At 41.2% G+C, this 9,086-nt stretch overlaps 1 protein-coding gene across 1 annotated transcript in view; it reads left to right on the plus strand.

Annotated features, from left to right (window-relative positions):
• GRIN2A (glutamate receptor, ionotropic, N-methyl D-aspartate 2A) overlaps positions 1-9,086 on the plus strand; it is a 39,722-nt gene that overhangs the window by 13,915 nt on the left and 16,721 nt on the right. The gene's annotated exons all lie outside the window — the stretch shown is intronic.

The raw sequence follows: 9,086 nt of genomic DNA on the forward strand, positions 1-9,086 counted from the left end.
TGCCTAAAGCGAAAAACTAAACAAGCCGGGCTTTTAGGCAGACGGCTGACGTCTCTGCTTGGACGCAAAAACAGTATTTTTTGCAGTATTTTAGTCATAAAAATTTTCATCAAAGGAAAAGCTTTCTAGTTTGTATTCTTTCTGTGGTTCTCAACTTTTCTCCTACAAAGAGGGGGGGAAGCTGTGAGAGAAATTACCTGTTTGAGAGAAAAATTATGTATTTTAATTTTTCCTAAAAAGCACAAATTCTTCATCATTCTTGTGGGCAGATAGTAACAGCTTGCAACTGGAACTCAAAGAAATGTTCAACAGACATAAATTTTTAAACTTTCAATCTAGTGGCTCAACATTTTTTTGCTGTTTCTGATTGACACCACCTTACAGTATTTGTAATTGAGAATATTCACTCTCTCTTAGATTTCTGATGTTATGGTACTTATATAGCAATTCTTATACCAAATTTTTAAGACATTGCCAGAGATGATTGGCTGAAGAGTGTTTGTGGGAGAAAGGGAGGGGTTGGTGGGCAGCGTGAGGTATCTGTAGTCCGTAATAAGTTATTGTTTGGAACCCTCCTGGATGCCTGTTATGAAATGTGAAGAGAGAAGCTGTACTAGAGACAACTTTAGTACAAGCACTACTTTATGCAACTGAATTTTAAAATAATGTATCAAATCCTTAATATCCAGCTATCATACCAAGAACGTGATGTTTTCCTGTTTTCTCGTGGTCTGCTCATCAAAGCTCTCTATTCTGAGCCTGCTTTGGTTTGTGTTTTTCACAAGCTTCAAAAACAGATTTAAAAAAAATCAAATACAGCAACTGAAGTAACCAGTTTTTAGATGGCTGGTCCTTGCTCCAGCCATGTTTTTAAGACGCCGTTGAAACAGGAGCCTGTAGTTACGTGTGTACTGATGTTAATGGAGGGGAAATGATGTTCTCTTCTTTCAAAGTGTCTTCCAAAGTACAAAAACCTTAGAGAACTTTTGGGATACTCAAAATTCACCAGTTTAAACTACTGAATCTGAAACTTGTTTATTCACATGTGATTGGAAAAATGTTTTCCTGAGCCTGCATCTGCTGTTACTACAACAAAATTTATAATCTAAGAGAAGAATTAGCCTTTTTTTTTTCCAAAGGAAGCTACTGAATGATGAATACAATTTGTATCTCTAAATGTTGTTTCATTAAGGAGAAATGTTTTAGAAAATCACTGTCCATATTTTCATCAGTTCTGTAGGGTATTAATTTAAAAGATTTTTGTCAGACCCTGAAAGGGCAAATTATTGTGCCAGGTGATCATTCCTTTTAGGGGGTGATAAATCCAAGATATGAATGTGTGACATAAGATGAGAAATTGATGTTTGAGATAATTGACTGTCAACGGTACTTGATAACTAATGATCAGGAATATAAAATAGCTTAGAGGACTAATCTAATAGCTCCGGAATTCCACTACTTCTGTGCAAAGGCATCCACTAGACCGTTTTTCTGGATATAACTTCTGGACAGCTTTGGAGGCTGACACGTTTCTGCAGCTGATCTGAAAGACAAAATAAAAAATGAAGTATAGCTGTGAGACAGGACCATGGGAACTCCTTAGAAAGAAGCTGAACTCAACTTGAATTTTCTCAGTAAAATGATCTGAAGCACTGATGAGTTCAGGCAACTTTTGCCATAAATCATATATGGAGTTTCATTTTATGCCCACATACCTTCTGCCTCGTAGCTGGATGGAAAACAGAGATGTAAAACACTTACAGAAATTGTTGTTCTGTAATACTCTGGTCCTCCCAAGTTGAAATAATCACAAGTGTGGACCACTTAAGATTTTTTTTGTATGTTTGTTTAAGTGAAAGGAACATCAGTCAGTCTCTCCTCTTTGCTCCCTCCTCTCTCTTTCAGCGTCTCTTCGTTTTTTCCCTGTTTGGCATCAGACTTTTGCAAAGTTCAGTGGTGATTGATAGAATATTGTATTTGTTGAGTTAAATTGGCACAGCTACGTTCTGGAGATCAGGTCTTGTGAATACCAAAATTAAAACAAGGTCAGAAGGATACTGAAGGAATTGGTGGAAGGTGAAAAATTTGGCAGCTGTTTAAAATTATGAGGCTTAATAGAGCCTTTAGTGCATGAAATATATCCATCCGTCTGAAGCCAAGAAGATATAGTCAGGGACAACAGCATCCATCCACCCTAAGGCAGTGAGGATCCGAACCATACTTACCTCTGGGGAAGCTTGTAAGTCAAACAGCTAACAAAGATCCAGAACTGGCTGGGAGAGCAAGATGTTTGCCATGCTCCAGAATGTCTATTTATCCCTATCGGTTTTGTCAGTAAGTACTAAATTATGGTTGCAAATAAAAATACACTTTCCTTAAAACCACCTGAAGCAGCTAATAATGGGAATAACGATTTTCTTCCAGACGTTCTATAAAAAAGACACGTCTGCTAAGCAGTTTGGCCCATTCAGTATTTTCTCTCCTGGTTGACTCCATTTAGTCTGGCATCAGATGGCTGGGGGAACTTAATTCCAGTTTATGTTATGATGCTTTCTTTTGGACTTCTATCTAGTATTTGTTTCAGTGTTCATTACAATATTCATTATGGTATTGCACTCTGAGAGGGCTAAATTCCGACTGATGTTACAGCTGTAGTCACACAAGCTAGAAACTGGAAGGCTGTTTGCAACTGGGCAGCTGCTATTTGTGCTCAAAGACTGCAGAGGTAGAAAATATTTAAACTTGCGGTTCCATTTAGGCGTGTTTTTTAGGGGATCTGTTCACAAAACATCAGTTCTGAAACCTCGTAGCTGAGCAGAATTGTGTGTCTGAATCAGCACAACTTCCCTGCTTTTCCTGCGGGCGTTGCTGCCGCAGTGAGCAGAGCGCAGGGCGTGGACTGCGAAGCGCGACCAAGCTGGCAGCACGGGGATAAGGGCTTCCTGGGGCATTTCCATCTGTAGCAGGGCTTCTGATGGCTGCTCCATGTTTCCCCATCACTTTCTGTCCCTTCCGGAAACGCGGTTAGTATCACGTTCTTGTATTTCTTCCACATGTGTTAGAAAGTTTAAATAAATAAGAGTCTGGGTAGAACTTGATGTGCTGTTCCAGGACACCCTCTGAGGGAGGCTGGTTCCTGCAGGCTTTAAAGAATGGGCAAATACTAACTTTACAGTTACTGGCGTCTAAGGCGGCACTAACTGAGATGTCTGGGGGAGCTCATACCTGGACAGTTGCAAGTTATCTATAAAAAGTAGCAGACATCATCACGTCCTTCTAAGCTGGGTCACCTTTTCAGGAAATTCTTTGTGGCCGTAAGATAAATATACTGCCTTTTTGGTTTTGTTTTTTTAAAGAAAAAAAAGCCTATCTCTCCTGTTCAGCTGACCCATAGCAACTTGTCCCTAGGAAAAAAAAAATGATTTGTAGGAATTTATTTCTAATTCTTTTACTCCGTACATGAGTGCTCTTCTGATTTTTTGGAAAAAAGGTTATCTCCTGTGTCTACATTACCATTTTTAGGTAATGCAGTTATCTATGGCCTCAAATATTCCAAAGTACCTGGAAATATAACGAACAGGTGGAAGTAACTGTGTTCTATCTAACTCCTCTTCCTTTGAGAAGAAGCTATTCCAAGTTTTAGAATTCATTTGACTTGGGGATGATTTCAGGTGCTTGGTGAACTGTGCTGAATTTATCCTTCATTATGCTATTGTAACTGGGACAAAACCTTTAATCTAAAAATATATTCCTCCACTCGACTTTTCAAATTTTGTGTTTGGATAAACTGTCGCTTTGCAAGTACTTCATTGCTTGGCTTCTGAGACTTGAAGTGGGACACTATTCCGCTGCATGACTTAATCCTAAAGGCACACTGAATTTTCCATTGTTTTGTTGCTAAGGGAAATGGCACAGGGCCGGGGAGGGTGGGCGGGCAGAGGGGTGGTGAATGGGAGCTCCCCTGAGTGAGGAGGGTGAACACGCCCATTCAGGTAACCACAGCCAAGGGCCACTGGAAGGTTCACAGCAGCTTTTCTGGCAGCCTGAGATTGCCCTGACAGGTGAGGTGAAGCCTCCGCAATCTCTCACAATGCTGTTAATGCCTCTCATTTGAATTCTGTCTCTGTGTTTTCTGTGTGAATTTTGAAGTGAGGACAGTTTGAGCTGGGAGAAAAGTTGAAAGTTCATTCCCCGCTAATGAGTTCATCATTTAACTGAGTTAAGCTCTGCTAACCTGCATTGTTGCAGGGGGGTGATCGTTAAATTTTCACCTAATGAATTGGCAATGTCAAGATGTCAAGAAATCCACCCAGCATATGTGAACTTTAGATCTGTGTGGAGCCATTTGAGTACGTACTAAAAGCTAAAGTCACTGCTGGTGGTGAAGTGCCATCAGATAACCTGAAATGCATTTAGTTGAAGCTGGGTAAAAGAAATCATCAGTCCTTCATGCTAAAGGTTAAATATCTGCCTCTTCTGCTCCAGCAGTATCGAAGCGTCACCTCAGAGCACTTTAATTGAAGCCCTGTCTTCAGAGCAGCCTTCTTTGCCTTGGATCGCTGTGTCACTCCACACCGACCTTTTGGCGTTAGATCCCCTGGACGTGGTTTTAGAGCTGACGTTGTGTCTCATTGTGCACTCTTGACATATTTTCTTTTATCCCCTCTGAACATGAATAAAGGAGAAAATGGGAATTATTAAATTTGTAAACATCTGTAAATCTGTAATGGAAATCCATCATATTTTAAAGCCAGCATTTTTGCACTTGCTGCCTTCCCAGCAACGGTGCTGATCAGCTCTGCTGTATATGTGTATGTTTAATCCAGCCTTGAGTGGATACCAGGTTTTTGGCCAATGCCAAATTATAAATGCTACTTTAAGGGTCATGTAAGGCATCTATTCTGCAGACTACGCGATTTATTTCTAAAAGCAAAAAAACCTGAGAGGCAGTGGGGTTTTTTTCACTGTTTTGAAAACAAGCTGTGTCTCTTCAAAGTTTTGTTTAGGAGAAAAAACTTTAATAGATAAAATTGTTCTTGATGATGGGGGTAAAGAGGGAAGGGCAAACGTGTCGTTGAAAGTATTGTTTGAGATTTCATGCTCTTGCAGTCTGGTATTTGCAGTAAGACAGTAATTTCACATACCGTGCTTTCAAGAGATGCCACTGGAAGCGGCGTAAGCAGGTAGGACACTTGTGCGTAATAGTCTTTGTAGTCTCTTTTGGATTTATTTACACACAAATTCGAGGAATGGCATCCCTTAGATTTTTGAGTCTTCTAGTCAAATTTCACAAACAGATCTGATTTCATTAATTATCTTTCCTCAGAATAAAATTTATATAGTTTATAATGGATAATTATTATTTAATGTGTAACTGACCTTTGATTTTTCAGAACAAGCCCCAGAAGTTGTGTGTTTGAGGTAGAAGGTAGGAAAGTCATTGTGACACAGCTGTTAACAGCAACATGCAGTGTAAGCAGATGGCAGTGGTGGTGCCTTTCATACGTTACATGTAAATCAAATCTGTGGTAGTAGTATCGCACAGCTTTTGTCTGGCCATCAAAAGAATTTATTTGGGGTGTTAGAAAACATAAAATGAGTGACAAAAATTCATTCTGAAGTTAATGTTCTGGCTCTGACAGATGAACCCTGCACCAAGTGATACCCACTTTAGTAAGAAATTAATCCTGCTGTCGATATGGTATGTTTGGATTTACTGCAGCAGTTGAAAACTGGAAAGAGACTTCAGTCATGCTCCAGTTTCTCTGATTCTCAGTGGAAACACAGTATTATCTGTTGTGTGGACTCCAGTGCTTGATGGTAGAATACAGGACTGAATACGCAGGGCTGCATTAAAGCATCCCTCCTGTTTCCTGAGTCCTACCACACAGGTCAGAGCAGGTCACAGAGTGACTGGACGATTCGTTTCCAGCGTGCTGCGTTACTGTTTGTGCTTCCAGAACTACTGAGCAAATTGCCATTTTAGGTTTTTCCCTCTTCTTCCACCAAGAAGCCAAAATTGCTGTAGTCGGTTAAGGAAGCAAGGGAATATCTTCCAAGTGAGCTGTACTTCTCTTGTTGAGGAATAAGCTCCAACTAATAAAGGAGCGTTTTCCCAATCCTGCTTTTCCGTTGTGATCATAGGAACTTGATGAAAGGTATGTGCCAATAATAAGATTGGCAGAATTATAGGGAAGTGTTTTCAGCTTTTCTCAAATTACTCTTCTGTACCTTTTGCTCTTAATTTTTTTTACCCAGGCCTTTTTGAATGCGTTCAGCAGCACGTAAGAGAACGGATTTTTGCAATAGCTATTCTGATTTTTCAACTCTTACACTTTTTAGTGACTCATAAATGATTAGGTACAAAAGTGTACGCCTTTGTTTTTCACAGATATCCCGCTTCAGAGAGTAATGCCTTTTTGGGGCTACTTGAGAACTATTCCATTTCATAATTTTGTAACACCTGATGTTCTCCTGGGCTGTGCGAGCTGAAATTCTCCAGTTCTCCCCTTACCCCTTTCCTCTTTGTGCTTGCTAGGTAATGAAGGACATTTGCCTTTGTAGTCTTGCTTATATAAACATTCCAAAAATGTTTATTTTCTTTCCTACCTAGAATTATTGCAGTAGTTAGGAGGAAGTTTACAAACCTGCCGGCTGCTCAGATGTAGTCCTGATCCTCTGCATGCACTGGAGGTGCCTGGCCCACTTGGCTCGTTCTGCAGTTACACATCTTGTTCCTTGCTGCATTCCAGTTTCTGTAGTTCTCTTTTGTATTTCTAATAATTCGGAGCAGTTTATTTAAACCTACACAATGTGACAAAGCTTTTCACCCCCTCAAATGGCTGCACTGAAATGATGAGTTAATGAATTCCTTTTTACGTGACTAAGGTTTGCAAGATGCTTTGAGCCTTTCTGGGTGTGGGGTGTTGTACTCGGTGCACGTAGGCTGCTTTACCGTGAACGTGCAACTTAAAGAGCAGAATGGTCAGCACTCGGACCAATACAGAACTTCTCGGCTGTGTAGCACAGTTGAATTTTGCTGCCACAAGGCAAATACCCTGCGGCTTGCCAGCCCATCTGTAGAAAAAGAAGAGATAGAAGAAAAGGGTGGACTGGAGCACAGCTCCAGCCTTGCCAGTCCTGCCTTGACAAGACAAGGATGGGTTTCTGCATTATGCAGCCTGGCTCTTCTGCAAGTGCCAAACAAAACAGTGGATGTGGCTTTTCCCACACAGACATGGCAGGAAGGAAAGTCCTCCGTGGCCCCGGCAGCCTGCTGGCCTGCGCAAATGCCTGCTTTGTCGTCTCCCGGAGCTTAGGCTCACTGCTGTCTTTGCAAACAGCTCAAAAAGGGTCGAATTGTTGGACTTGCACAGATTTTGTTGTCTCAGTTTTTGGGAACTCTTATTGAGGAATATTTAATGTGGTCTGAAAGTTCTTAAAAATTCAGAGTGTCAGGAAATTCACCTCTTGGAGATGGAAGAGCTGGGTGCCCTAACATCTGAGAGCTTCAGTTGTAGCTTGTGACTCGCTGCCCACGCTGCAGGGGTACATCATGTTCTGAGGCTTTGCTTTGCAAGAAATAGTGCTTCTGTAGTCAGCACATGGTGAAGAGATAATTAAGCTTTGAGAGGCTATAAGATTTATGCTGGAAATGGAGAAAATATATTCTGAATATGAGTTTGTATTTGTAGACAGCAAGACTTTTTCAGGGCAATCAAGTTTTTATTCAAAATTCAGACACTGGGCAGCAACTGACAGGAGAAACCTTCAGCACTCATGTGCTGTCAAAAACGTACCTCAGGTTTTTAAATTGATTTGCATAGTAAGATGTATTGTGATCTTCTAGAAGTAGTACAGAGAAAAACCTCAAAGGTAAAGCCTTCTGTTTGCCTTGTGTGTAACCCCTGCAGCTGATGCCAGACTCTCTGGGAAGCTGGGGAGGTGGGTCTACAGCAAGTGAGTGGCGCAACGATTGTGCCTTGTCTTCCTGTCTCAAGGTTGTACTACTCTGCTCAGTGACTGAGGAGGCAAGCTGCATATGGAGAGCGTGACTTCCGAGGGAGCACGAAGCGTTTGCCCTGGAGTCTTAGCAAAGATATCTTTTTCCTGCGCGTTTCTGACTCAGTCTGCTCTGACAGAATAGCTGACTCTTCATATTTTCTCTGTGTTTACCAGAATGTGTTTCATATGCTTACATGGCAAAACTGTAAATCCCAGAATAAACAGATGACAAATTCAGGAGTGTGTTTTAACTTAGGTCAGCTGCTTGCAGCAGAGTCTGTAGGCACAGAGAGAAGAATTACCTTCCAATCCCGTGCTTGAGCCAAAGGCATCCACCGAGACGGGGAGGATCCTTCCTTCCCCACAGAGAGCTGTGCAAGTCTGAAAGCATGAGATTGGATTGGATTGATTATGGAAACTGTCTGTTGTAGATCAGAAAGTTTACAAGTATCTTGAGCGTATGGCAAGCAGTTTTCTTTTTTTCTTTTGTGCTCCTAACCAAAGGACTCTCTACACAAAACAAAGATTGTCTCCAAAGTGCTGAATCATCATTTAGAAGTATTTAGAAAACTGTCTGGTCTTCTGTTGAAGGCTGCAGGCTTGGACAGTACCCCAACACCCTATTGGCTCTTCCCAGATCAGTTGCCCTCAGTGGTAGGTAGCCATCCATGTCTTGTATCTGGATGGAATTTGTGACACATCACCTACCAGATGTTTAGAGGTTTTCCATTTAAAGATGGCGATGAATTTCTGTAGGTATAAGAATGTCTTGTTTTTTGATTGAGATTTGCTGGCAGGTGATCGTCCTGCCAAATGGGCTCCTCCTCTTGTATATGCACTTCTGCTGGCTTCGTGTGTGAAACAGCCATGCAGCTGTCTCTTCTAACCCTTGCTGTGCAGTGCTTCTTAAAACTTAACCCGGAAAGACGCTGCCTCTTTTCCTTTCCGTACTGATTTTGTTTTCCTCTATTTTGTTGCGTTCCCTGTATACCTGAGAGAATGGGATCATCCTGTTCTTATGTTTTTAAGCTCGTGGGCTGAAAGGCTTGAACTTTTCCACAACAAGTTCCTTTATTCCTGCT

The sequence above is a fragment of the Buceros rhinoceros genome, unplaced genomic scaffold (genome assembly GCF_000710305.1).
Source record: "Buceros rhinoceros silvestris isolate BGI_N320 unplaced genomic scaffold, ASM71030v1 scaffold17502, whole genome shotgun sequence".
In the NCBI taxonomy this organism is placed as follows: domain Eukaryota; kingdom Metazoa; phylum Chordata; class Aves; order Bucerotiformes; family Bucerotidae; genus Buceros; species Buceros rhinoceros.